Genomic DNA, 14,187 nt, shown 5'->3' with positions numbered 1-14,187 from the left:
GAGTCCTGACTTTTGTACAGGAAACTTGCAGAGGTTGTGAATTCAGCTTCTTTCTTATTCTATTTCCTACTGTCAGGTTGTTGGATTGAGTTTATATGCAGTTTGGTCTCTAACTGTAGGAGATGAGGATCTTTTAAAATGCTGTCTATATGACTTTGACATCATATCATGAATTGGAAATTGTCTGGCCTGAGTCTGCTATTTTCATTCATCAGCATGTTAGTGACACGTAACGACAACTAATTCCATAGTTCAATAGGTAGCATTGCTTCCCATATCTCTCACAACCTAGAGATAATTACATAAGCCAATGTGTATTTTTTTCACCAGTTCCCCATCCCAATTTACTGCTGGCAAGTCTTAATAATTGCAATGCTTGGACATGTTAGAGGTTATGACCCAGCATTGGACTCTTGCTGCCATCTGTCCAATGAGCATGTCAATTCTATCCAAGAATCTGCTCAATTCATTGACCAAGCAAGTTACTAAAAACAACCTATATTCAAAGGCATGGGGAAAAAATAAAAGCACCCTCAATCTTACAGTGGAGGAATACATACATTTACAAGAAAGGAGAAAATTAATTATGGTCATGTAAGAGGTAACCTAACAAAAGTTGTTGGAATCACAAAACCTAAACAAAATTTAGTACCTATATTATAAACAAACAAACAAAAACCCTTATTGTTTAATATGGTGCAAGTGCCTGAATTAATTCAACCCACTTACATATGTTGTTCGATGAAATTACAATACAAAGAGATAAGGAAAACAATTCCCAATAAAAATTCAGACAATTATATTACAAAAAGATATCCTTTATAAAATGCTTGCCTAGGAATTTTACCTTTCATTTACCTCTTGGAAGTCAAGAGAGGACTTCATTGAGGACATACTCTGCCTCTTTAAAACTTGAACCTAGTATACAGTCCTGGAAAGACTGGCAGACTAAAGGTCAACTCACTTAAGAGAGTACAACATTTGTTTCATATATATAATGGAATATTAGCCATAAAAAGTGAAATCTTGCCACTTGCAACAAGACGGATCATCTAGAGAGTATCATGCTAAGTGAAACAAGTCAGTCAGAGAAAGACAAGTACCATATAGTTTCACTTGTATGTGGAATTTAAGAAACAAAACAAATGAACAAAGAAAATGAGAGACAAACAAAAAACCAGACTCTTAAGCATAGACAGTGCATTGGTGGTTACCAGAGGGGAGGTGGACAGGGGGATGGGTGAAATAAGTGATGGGGATGAAAACAGCCATCATGGTGAGGGTTGAGTAGTGTATAAAATTGTGGAATCATTATTATGTACACCTGAAACTAATATAAAACTAGATGTTAATTATACCAGAGTTGAAAAAAGTTAGTGATAATACATAATATGGGTCAAAATGGGGATTAAAAAGTCATAGTTATGATGGGGTGCCTGGGTGGCTCAATGGGTTAAAGCCTCTGCCTTCAGCTCAGGTCATGATCCCAGGGTCCCAGGATCGAGCCCCACATCTGGCTCTCTGCTCTGCGGGGAGCCTGTTCCCCCCTCTCTCTCTGCCTGTCTCTCTGCCTAATTGTGATCTCTGTCTGTCCAATAAATAAATAAAATCATTAAAAAAAAGTCATAGTTATGAAATAGTAACTAGGTAGAATAAAAAAAAACTGAAAGAAAATCGACTCAAATATTATTGTGGCTTGTCTTTGGATGGTAAGATTCTGGGTAACATTTTTCTCTTCTTCCTTTTTTGTTTTCTAAATTTCATAAAATAAAGACATTTTCAAGTAAAAAAAAATAAAGTGCAACATAGAGAACATAGTCAATAATGTATGGTAACAGGGGCACCTGGGTGGCTCAGTCAGTTAAGTGGTTGACTCCTGATTCTGGCTCAGGTCATGATCTCAGGGTGGTGAGATTGAGTCCCACATCAGTCTCCATGCTCAGTGGGTAGTTTGCTTGAGATTCTCTCTCTTCTTCTGCCTCTGGCCCTCCCCCTCCTTTCATGCTTTCTTTCTCTTTCTATAAAATAAATAAATCTTTTAAAAAATAGTGTATGATGGTTAAGCATCTGCCTTCAGCTAGGGTCATGATTCAGGGTCCTGGGATTGAGTCCTGCATCGGGTTTCCTGCGTGGTGGGGAGTCTGCTTCTCCCTCTACCCCTCCCCAATGTTTGTGTGCTCTCTCTCTCTCAAATAAATAAAATCTTTAAAAAAAATAATGTATGGTGGCAGAGGATGACTCCACTTATCATGGTGGACATTGTGTAATGTATAGATGGTTGAAATAAGCTGTTGTACATCTGAAACAAATATAACATTGTATGTCAATCATACTTCAATAAAAAATAAAAATAAAGATTATTGAAACATTAAAAACAATAAACTAAAAAAAAAAATCTGGATCTCAATTGGCATGGGTTAAGAATACAGAGGCAACTTCCTTTAGAAATGGAAAGAATTAAGGACCACTGATTTCTTATCTGCCAAGTCCAATTTCCTGGGCAGAGAACAGGACTCTGCCCAACTGCTTTGCCAAAGTTTGTCTGAACAACTCAAGGCAAGGTTGGCTTCTTAGTAGTTTGAAATTTCACACACGGTTTCCCTGCACTTTATTATTATTTTTTTTAATTTTAAAATTTTTATTTATTTATTTGAGAGAGAGAGAGAGCACAACACAAGCTGGAAAGAGAGGCAGAAGGAGAGGGAGATGCAGAATCAGGCTCCCCGCAGAGCAGAGAACCTGACATGGGGCTCGATCCCAGGACCCTGGGATCATGACCTGAGCTGAAAGCAGATGCTTAACTGACTAAGCCATCCAAGTACCCCATCCTTGAGCACTTTAAAAATAAGTAGGCTTTCCTAATATAAGCATTTTTCAAAGATGTAGAAGGTCTTTAACCCTACAAAATCTGGTGTTGACCATGGAAAGAGGCAAAGTGAAAATAAAACAAAAGCATTTATTGGGGGCCTCAGCATTGCAATTCGGGAAGCACAGCTTTGGGTAGCCTCCCAAACTGTCCCCTCAGGGGACAAAAGTCAAGGGATTTTTAAAGACAAAAGGGAAGGTTGCATATGTTGTTTACAAAGAATTTTGATAGGTGTTGGTAGCAGAAAACTAATGCGAACTGAATATAATTGGTTGCTAAAGGCTAAAACACTAAGCAAAGTGTCCTACTATAGCAAGTTGCAGGTATCTGGGCTGAGTCCTTGGGATATCTGTGGTTTGACCCAATTCAAAAGTTGATGGTTTCACTGATGAGGGTGCACAGAAGGCTCATATCCTTAATGGTCTCTTGGCTCTATTTGGAAATCTCTGGACATAAGTGACCTCGTTCATTTCACATTTCACAGTGTCAAGGGGTAAGACTGCAGATTTTTGACATTCCCTTTTACCATGAGAAAAAAAAAAAAAAAAAAAAGAAATGCTCTTATAATTTCTATCCTAATGTCAGAGGCTTATATGGCAGGAAAAGACCTGGCTTGTTTCTAGAGGTTTGACACAGAAATCTCTCATTAAGAAATCTACAAAATTCCTTCTCAAAATTGTCTAGAAGTAATTGGGGATGTATATCAGTTTAAGAAAGAATGGCCTGAAATCTGCAAGGCTATGTGGTGTCACTAATGAAAATAATAATTTAATATATTCAAAGTAATTTGCTGTTTGCACTTCAATTTACTGCTGGCAATGTCGCCCTTCTGTTGGGTTTGGTCTGTCCTCCAAAAGTTTACTGTTCCATTGTGATTGTTTCAAGTTGCTACCCAATTATTTGCTCTTTACCTCCCTAAGCTTCATTATTATTATCTTCTTTCTCATCATTCAATGAAATCAGGTTACAAATGGTTTATTTATTGACTGTATCAGTATTAACTGCCACTTATGGAAAATCTGCTATGAAGCCTACCAGATGATCTGCCTATATGTTTTACATTTACAACGCTTAAGGTAGGTACTTCACTGAAAGAGACAAAAAACGGGTTCCTGGGTGGCTCAGTTGGTTAAGCATTTGATTCTTGATTTCAGTTCAGGTCATGATCTCAGAGTCCTGGGATTTTGCCCCACATTGATCAGGCTCTGCACTCAGCATGGACTCTGCTTGAGATTCTCTTTTTCCTTCTTCCTTTGCCCCTCCGTCCTGCTGTCTCTTGAAAAAATAAAATAAATAGGTCTTAAAAACAAGAAACAAAAAACAAAAAAACAATCCCAATGTTAGGTCCCCCAGTAATGGGTCTGTGATTAAAGGAGCGAGACTGATACAAAGCAAAGGTCAAGCAAAGCTTTATTTCACTCCAAGCATCAAGAATCAAACTGAACGTTCAGGGCCGCACCTCTTACAAGAGAAGGGTGACCTTTCTCTGTTTCACAGACTAGTTTTTAAGGGCAAAGGCCATGTAGTTGGGCCTGGCCATGCACAGGTGGCCAATGAGATTGTAACTCCACAGTCATGCTAGGTCACACATAAGTGACCAATTATGTTACAATTTACCCTATAGTAGACATTTGACCTAGCCTATCATCTTGGTTGGAGTTGGTGCCCAAAAGTTGCCCAAAGGGCAGGGCCCATACTCCTTGGTAACTAGGGAGACAGTATGCATCCCTCCACTGATCGGATGTCTCCACCTGGCCTGACCCACCCTTGTATTTGGGCTTTGTTACCTGAGCATGGTTTCCAGGCCTTGTTTTTCCCTGGAGGAAAGGGGGCAGGGACAGTTTAAGGGTTAAACAACAAGGTTATTGTTTAACGGATGGATGGAAGTGCTCTGACTAAATAGGTCCTTATACCCAAGTGATTAACTCAAGCATGTATTAAGAATGCTACAATATGGAAGTAGCTTTGAGATGAGTGTTCTGCAGGGAGCAAGTAGCTGAGAGATTTCGAAGGCTGACTAGAGAGGGTCGCTCCAAGTTTAGTTTTATTCTGAGAAGTGTTCACTGTTCACATTCTTGGAAAGTAGGGAGGAAATGAGTTATCTTAATCATGGGACAGGATGTAGGAACGGGAAGATGGAATCTCAGAGTAAAAGCTATTGGTTGCTTAAGTGCATTCAGGGATAAGGGTCAGGGAGGAACATTTGGAAGCTAAGAATTTTGGAGGATAGCTAAGATTTAGTATTTTGATTTCCTGGTATGGTTGCAATCATCTCTTGAGTTAGCAGCAATTACTCAGAGGCATTTAAACTCTAAGCAGTATAAAATATGGGACTATAGTGTTAAGGAACACTTGAAGTAATATCATTAATAGACCCTGAAATGTCTCCTTTGTGCCCCCTTATCTTTTCTAGTCCTAACCAGGAAAGCAAGTGCAGTGGATTGAAGGCAATTTTTAAAAATGCAAATGTTCACGTGATCTTTCTGCATTGGTTCCTACGTTTGTTCTACCCTTAGAGTTTTGCCAGGGCTATAAGCTTGGCAGATGGAACATGTACTAGAAACATTCTCAATAATCTATGGGACTCAGTTGGTTAAATGTCTGGCTCTTGGTTTCGGATCAGGTCATGATCTCAGGAGTGTGGGATGGACCCCTGAGTTGGGCTTCATGCTCAGCAGAGAGCCTGCTTGAGCTTTTCTCTTCCTCACCCCCTACCTCTTCCCTTCAACTCTCTCTCTCTCTAAAATAAATAAATAAATCTTAAAAAAAAAAAAAGAAATATGCTCAACAATTTTAAGCAAAATTACCCTACAAATGCTGATCTGAGATTTTAGTCAATTTTCCTCTATTATTTTGTTAACCAGCAATTAAACATAGAAAATTATGGGATCCTCTGTTGGGGGATAACATGTAATTAATAAAGATTTAGTCAGTGATTACCCTTGAAGTAACTACATATATTACAAAGAACTTCTCAAACCCAACACACACAAAACAGATAATCATGTCAAAAAATGGGCAGAAGACATGAACAGACACTTCTCCAATGAAGACATACAAATGGCTACCAGACACATGAAAAAATGTTCATCATCACTAACCATCAGGGAAATTCAAATTAAAACCACATTGAGATACCACCTTACACCAGTTAGAATGGCCAAAATTAGCAAGACAGGAAACAATGTGTGTTGGAGAGGATGTGGAGAAAGGGGAACCCTCTTCCACTGTTGGTGGGAATGCAAGTTGGTGCAGCCACTTTGGAGAACAGTGTGGAGATTCCTCAAGAAATTAAAAATAGAGCTTCCCTATGACCCTGCAATTGCACTACTGGGTATTTACCCCAAAGATACAGATGTAGTGAAAAGAAGGGCAATGTTTATAGCAGCAATGGCCACAGTCGCCAAACTGTGGAAAGAACCAAGATGCCCTTCAACGGATGAATGGATAAAGAAGATGTGGTCCATATACACTATGGAGTATTATGCCTCCATCAGAAAGGATGAACACCCAACTTTTGTAGCAACATGGATGGGACAGGAAGAGATTATGCTGAGTGAAATAAGTCAAGCAGAGAGAGTCAAGTATCATATGGTTTCACTTATTGGTGGAGCATAACAAATAACATGGAGGACATGGGGCGATGGAGAGGAGAAGAGAGTTGAGCGAAATTGGAAGAGGAGATGAACCATGAGAGACTATGGACTCTGAAAAACAATCTGAGGGTTTTGAAGGGGCGGGGGGTGGGAGGTTGGGGGAGCCAGGTGGTGGGTATTACGGAGGGCACGTACTGCATGGAGCACTGGGTGTGGTGCATAAACAATGAATACTGTTACACTGAAAAGAAATAAATAAAAAAAAATCATGTAGCAAAACAAACAAACAAACAAACAAACAGGGAGGACACTGACTAATCCCCAAGGCCTTTGGTGTAATAATAAAACATACACACACAGTTGCCACTAATTGTCTCCTTTTGAGACATCATTGTTATTTAGAAACAACGCCTGCAGTTATTGTAACATTTATGTACCTGAGCTTGAGTTTCTTTTAACCTAAGATGTATACACTCATTGAAACATTTATATTAATATATCTTACTTTCACATAATAAAACTTTGAGGAGTGCATTTTTCTGTTACTGTTTTAGTTTCTTTTCTTCCCGTTAGTCTGGCAAAGATGGAATTCTTAAGTTAAGTCAAAGACTTGATAAAGGCAACAAGAAGTGCTGGAAATTATTTTGAGAAAACACAGAATTTTTGTTTTCTGGGCAGATTACTTACAAGAGAAAGAAAAACTTCCCACAATCTTATCAAGAATAGACGCATAGTCCAAGAAAACTTCATGCTTTTAGCAAATGAGGGAAAATTAAGTTTTAGTGTTATGTAAGTATGCCTTGTCTTCCAGCCCTGAAGCTAGCAGAGGGTTGGATCCTCACACATTCTTCTCTAACCTGAGCTCTTCTAACTCTCTAATGTGTGTGTCAGTGTCTAGTTGGGCATCAGTGACTGGGCAAGCTGCCCACAATAGAGGCCAGGCCACCTGCAGCCATTTCCCCCCTGCTTTGCTGCTGTTCCTCAAACAGGTGCATTAAAGTAGCTGGCATTGGGGGCATCTCTGTTTTCATGAGGCAGCCTATGAGCCTCTGACATATAGGTCACCTTCCCCACACAGAGGTCATGGGCCAACCCAGGATTTCCCTCCTGATGCCTCTTTCCCAAGACTCCATTCTTAGGTCTCCTCGCTGGCTCACCATCTGTTGGTTCAAACACTTGGGAATTTCCTGGGTAAAATCTAAAAGTAGTCCCTTTACACAGAAAGCAGGGAGAGAGTTAAGAAAGAGGCAGGCCCCCTCAGAGGGCGAGTGGCAAGTTTAATAAGTTAGAGAACTGGCCTTCGAGGCTTGTCTTAGGCAGCAGATCTCCACACCTGCCCACCAGAATCTTTTCTTTTTTGAATTAAAACTTTTATTTAAAATTTTTTTTTCACAAATGAAGTCCGTTTATTATTTATTTATTTATGCATTTATTTGTGTTATGTTATGTGAATCACCATACAGTACATCATTAGCTTTTGATGTAGTGTTCAATGTTTCATTAGTTGCATATAACACCCAGTACTCATTACAACATGTGCCCTCCTTAATACCCATCACTGGGTTAACCCATTCCCCCCTCCCACAGCCCCTCTGGAACCCTCTGATTGTTTCCTGGAGTCCACAGTCTCTCATGCCCGCCAGAATCTTAAACATTTACATAAAGGCCTTAACTGGGTTCAGTCACATACACCATCCAGATGGTCTCAAAAACACATTATCCCCTTGAGGCTGTATCCTTGAAAATGCTCCCACCATGGGAAGGGTGGGCAATGCATACATTCCAAGGACAGGGGATAGGGATTCAGAGCCTCTGACTGCCGAGGTCCCATGGGAGGGTCAATGGAGAGTTAGTAACATCCTCCTGAGGACCACCTCTACTCAGCCAGCTAACTGGCTACAGCATTAAGCAATTCTATCTTTTTGTCTTTTTGAATGTTTACATTCTCCAGAGGGAAAATGTCTTATAAATGTCCAAGAGAAGCATTTTCCTGTAATAGAATTTGCTTTATCATATTTTTTCATATCATGTTATTTCCTCCTCTTGAAGTTTAATAAAATATCATTTTATTTATCTTTTTTGTTGTTATTGTCAGTTTCCTTACAGTTTTGGGTGATTTTGAGTACAAGAAAAGGGTATAATGCCTTTGTTTTGTCTTCTTTAATTGAAGAGTATGACATGATTTAGATTGCTACATTTAAACCACTATGGATTGCAAAATATTTTTGTTTTATTTTCCACTTTGCTCAAAAATACTTATGTCTTCTTTGCAACTTTCTGAGATAGGTACTTCATAGGATACAAACAATTTTAAGGCTATGTCCTTGAACTTGCAAAGTCAGAGGATAGTCAGGATGAGCTGAGCTATGAAGAAAATGCTATGGTGGTTGCCGTAGAGGGAGTTCACATCTGTTTTAGGGGATCGTGGGAAGCTTTCCAGAGGAAGTGGTGACTGAGGTCATCCAACCTAATTGTATTAGTTTCTCAGTGCTGTCCCAACAAATTACCGAAGCTTAGTGGCTAAAACAATATAAACTTATTATTTTGAAGTTCTGCAGTCTAAAAAGTCCTACATGGGTCTCACTGGGTTATAGTCAAGGTGTTGACAGGATTGCATTGCTTCTTGGAATCTCTAGGGGAAATCTGTTTCCTTGATTTTTCCAGCTTTTCAAAGCTGCTCACAATTCTCAGCTGATGGCCCCCTTCCTTCATCTTTAAGCCAGCAAACTTGCATATCTCTGACCATTTTTCCCTAGTTATATCTCCCTCTGTTGCATCAGAAGGCCCACCAATTCTCCTCATTTCAAGTTCTTCAGGTTAAAAACATCAGCCAAATCCCCTTTTTCCACAGAAGTACCATATTTGCAGGTCCCTGGAAGTAGGACATGGACATTTTTGGGAACCACTCTTCTGCCCATCACACTACCTTCAGATGCAATATTTTCTTCTTTCCTCTATAAACCTTTATTCCAACCAAGTTGAATGTTCCTGCCTCCTCATCTCCATTCCTCTCCTTACTTTTACCTGTGTTGCTTTTACTTTTTATTTCAGATCATAGTCTCAAACATTTCTGTCTTTCCAAATGAACATGCACGTGAAATTTTTCCCAACCACTTTGGATCATAATGGTCCCTCATTCCTCTAACATTCTCTGGTTTGTTTGGCCTTGAACCAAGCTAATGATACATTGAACTGTGGGTTTTCTTTTTATTCCTGCATCCTGTCTCCACAACTAAGCTGTAGATTCCTAAAAACAATAAATGACATTAATGAGCACTTATCATGTGACATGTACTCTTGTGAGCCCAGTACATGTAATAACTCGTCTAATTCTTCCAATGTCTCTGTGAGCTAAGCTCTATTATTATCCCCATTTTACAGAAGAGGATATTGAGTTGAAAAGAAACAAAACAAATAACAAGTCCCTCTTGCCAAACTATGGCGCTGGGATTTGCACTCAGGCCTCAGGATCCAGGTGGCATACTACTCTATCCTAGCAAGTGTTTACTGTTAACATCACTACAGATAGAAAACATGGTCTGTTTTGACAAGAAGGATATTAAAGGGGGATAAAAAGCATTTTTCCCCCAGAAATCTTCTGTTGTAGAGAAGATGTTATTTTGGAAAAAAACAAAACAAAACTTGGCATGAATGCCAGTGAGACCACTTTAATTTTGTCCCTCAGGTGTAAACTCTTGAGGGTTTAGTTCTTTAGAGACCTGGCTCTAGCATATTTAAAAGTATCAGAAACATGACCCCTTTATTTTGTACCGGATGTGAGTCAGGCTATAGGACAAGGAACACTTCTTTGCTCTCAGGCTCGTCTGGATGGAGATTTATTTTCTTTACCATGTGCTTAGGAGGTCACGTCTGCTGCAGAAGGTTACTACCAAGAAGGGAATTAAATTTTCCAAACTGACTTCTCGATGAAGACCAGAAAACTCTAGGTTTTGCCATTCATCTTGAAGCAGTTATTAGGGAAACAAAGGATTCCCTTAAAGAAGTGAGTATCCCACATCATGATTAAAAATAAATTTTGAAATATGGTGGAAAGACTTTAGAATGAACCTGACTTTTGGGAACAAAACCTCACCAGTCCAAGAACTCAAAGAGAGTGGCCTTTGGTTTAGTCCAGCTCTTCAGGATACAAAATAACTGATTTTTTTTTTTTTATCTTTAAACCAGATCTTGTTCTTTATTTTGGATACTCCAATGTCCAGGAAAAATTCTAGGGTCATAGAATTCTAGAAATGGAAAAGTCATAGAGATTACTCCCCTTATTTATAGGAGAGGCAGGGTGGCTTATGTTCGCATGCTGAACAGTGGTAGGGATGGTAGCACATTCTCATTACCAACCACACACATTTGGTATGTCCACAAACATCCAAAATCAGTTTCAACATAAATTTTTGAACTCTTTCAGACATGAAACTAAAGCAGTGTTTTTCCCAACTGCTTCAGTTCACCGTGAACATAGAAGCTTTTTCTGAAATCCTGTGGCCTGTTGGTCTTGGACCAACCAAATATCATTTTGAAACGCAGGTTTTCTTTTTATGCCCAGATCTCATTTCTCCCAGTAGGTGTAAATTCCTAAAAACAATTGATATTAGTGGTTGACATTAATGAACAATCATCCTGTGGAAAATGCATGCCACAGATATTTTCTCAAATAATAATAATAAACTCAAGATGCATAAATAGTGTATTAACTATTATTTTGTCACTATGGCATTTCAAGGACCACATCCTAATCATTCTATCTCCAAAGTGTGGAATGTTTTTGTTTGTTAATAGAGGGAATTATTTGAGTTGATAATAAACATATGAACCTAGAATCTTTCTTATGGATACTCCCACACCTCGTGCTTCCTACTGTAATTTTAAATAGCTTGATATATTCTTCCTTAGTTGATGAATCAAAAATATATTTGCCTGAAAATTTTGTCTCAATAATAATGTTAAGCATTTTACATGTTTTGTTAATAAAATAGAAATTGCCTCTCAGGATTTATGCTTTAAATAGAATTATAAACATCACAGGGAATTAAGGGAAAGAATTTCATTTTGGTGAACAAAATATTCATAGAAATTACTGATAGAAATTACCACTCATGATAAAGTTAGCTGAGCTCCCAGGAGATACTTATTTTTCTACATGATTTCCATGGAAAGTTGTTATGCAGTATTTGATAGATTAATCTCTAAGGAAGGACATCTCAATGCCTCTTAAACCAGTGTATTTTTTCATTTGAATTATATGGTTGGTGGAATTTTATTCACTTCATTTAACTCCTAAATTGAATCCTCTGCTCTTATCTCTTTGTGCCACTTGTGTGTTCTTGATGGTCAAAAAGTAAATATATCCAATCTCTCATTTGCAGGGCAGTCCTTTATAAACGTGAATAGGATTATTATGTGTTATGATAGAATCCTCTCCATTCTAAATAACCCTACTGACATTTGTTTACATTTCCCTTTGTAAGCCTTTTATAAGGGGAAGAGATTAATATACACAGATATGGATGTTGTCTTCATGACATCTGAATGGTACTATCCACTCCATCAAAACAGGAACTGAAAGGGCTTTATTTCTATTCTGTTTACCCCATCCCAACTGTCAATTATCAAGATCTGAATTTTTCATCATTTCTTACAATATCACTGGTTATTGTATTCCTAGGTAGGCATTACTATTCTATCATATGATAAAAATGAAATACAGAGACTTCATTTAATTTCAAATACAATTTTAGAACCCAAGAGAGTTTTAGATTTTATAGTTAGGCTGCTCTTTTGATGGCCAAGAGAACTGAATCTAAAAAGATCAAGTATGAATTACTCAAGTTTACACGGGGATCACAACTCACAGGAACTAGTCCTTGGAAATACTGTTGACCAGTCCAACATTGTTTCCATAACTGCCTCCTCTACAGATTAAAAAAAACAAAACAAAACTTGTAATAAGTTTAAAAGGCTGTTTTGTATATGCCAATTGATATTTTAAAAATAAAATGTATTTTTAAATTTCTTACATAGGTTACAACTGACAGATGGAAGATAAGAACCAGACAGAAGTGACTGAATTTCTTTTCTTGGGCCTCACAGATCACCTCCAGCATCAGATTGTCCTCTTTGTCATGCTTCTCTTTGTCTATGTTGTCACCCTGGGGGGTAACATAGGGATGATCATTCTCATATGGACTGATCCAAGACTCCACACTCCTATGTACTTTTTTCTCAGCCACTTGTCCTTTGTAGATATTTGTTCTTCTTCTTCCATTGCCCCCAAGATGCTGTGTGATATCTTTGCGGAGAAAAAAGACATCTCTTTTGTGGGTTGTGCTGCACAGATGTGGTTCTCTGGTTTCTTTGTGGCAAGTGAATGTTTCCTCCTGGCTTCCATGGCATATGACCGTTATATGGCCATCTGTAAGCCCTTACTGTATACACTCATCATGTCCCAGAGGGTCTGTGTGCAGCTGGTTATGGGGCCTTATGCCATGGCTTTTATAAGCAGCATGACTTATATGACACTGACTTTTCTCTTACCCTTCTGTGGTCCAAACATCATCAATCATTTTTTCTGTGATATTTCACCACTGCTTTTACTTGCATGTGCAGACACTTCCATGATTCAGCTTGTATTTTTATATTTGGCTGGATGTATAGGAATACTCAGTGGCCTGATCATCATGGTCTCCTATATTTGCATCCTGGTGGCCATCTTGAAGATCCGGACTGCTGATGGGAGGCAGAAAGCTTTCTCCACTTGCTCTTCTCACCTGGCTGCTGTCTCCATCCTCTATGGGACTCTTTTCTTTATCTATGTTCGGCCTGGCTCCACTTCCTCCCTGGATATCAATAAAGTGATTTCTCTGTTTTATGCTGTGGTAATCCCCATGTTGAACCCCCTCATTTACAGCTTGAGAAACAAGGAGGTAAAAAATGCATTCAGGAGGAATTTTGAAAGGAAAAATTCTCTAATGGTTTTGTAATATATAGCTCTGCCATGCTGTACCATAGATGTTGGTTCATAATGTGTGGTAAAAAGAACACTGGGCTGAGAATAAATTCTTTTTAATTCCTGGGGAGTTACCAGGTTACTTATAGACAGTCTATATACTTTTTTCTTCAGTCTTCATTGCTAAGTGATGGGGAATACAAAATAATTTGCAGATATATTAAAGGTATAAATGTAATGTATGCCAGAAGAAAATCCAGAATATTTATGTATTTTCATATGTGAGATGACATTTATTCCAGACTAGAACAGCAAATACTATAAGGGAAATACGTTATAAGGGAAAGAAAGAGTTCACTAATAAAGGCTTCAACAATCTGAGGGTTTTGAAGGGGGTGGGGGGTGGGAGGTTGGGGCAGCCAGGTGGTGGGTATTATGGAGGGCATATATTGCATGGAGCACTGTGTGTGGTGCATAAACAATGAATTCTGTTACGCTGAAAAGAAAAAAAATAAACAAAGGCTTCATAGACCTTGTTAAAAGTTGAAAAATGGAAAGTGAGAGAACACTTGCAAAATGGGTGGCTCCAATGAGTTAGTGTCTCAGTAGGAAAGTGCTGAGCATATATGTACATATATATGACACACAATAGAGAAATGGACCACTGGATGGATGGATGAGCAGTTGGCACAAATGGAAATAACAAATGGCCAAAATATAAATACATAAAAAATTGCTCAACTTCACAATTTTTCAAGTAAATG

The 14,187-nt window shown here is 38.5% G+C and overlaps 1 pseudogene across 1 annotated transcript; it reads left to right on the top strand.

Annotated features, from left to right (window-relative positions):
• The first annotated feature begins 12,512 nt into the window (after positions 1-12,512).
• Positions 12,513-13,446, top strand: LOC308351131 (olfactory receptor 5G3-like; annotated as a pseudogene). Its single transcript has one exon. The product of its transcript is annotated as an olfactory receptor 5G3-like (transcript).
• Positions 13,447-14,187: the final 741 nt, after the last annotated feature.

This window comes from Martes martes (genome assembly GCF_963455335.1).
Source record: "Martes martes genome assembly, chromosome: 10".
NCBI lineage: Eukaryota > Metazoa > Chordata > Mammalia > Carnivora > Mustelidae > Martes > Martes martes.
This window is presented reverse-complemented; position numbering and strand designations above follow the sequence as displayed.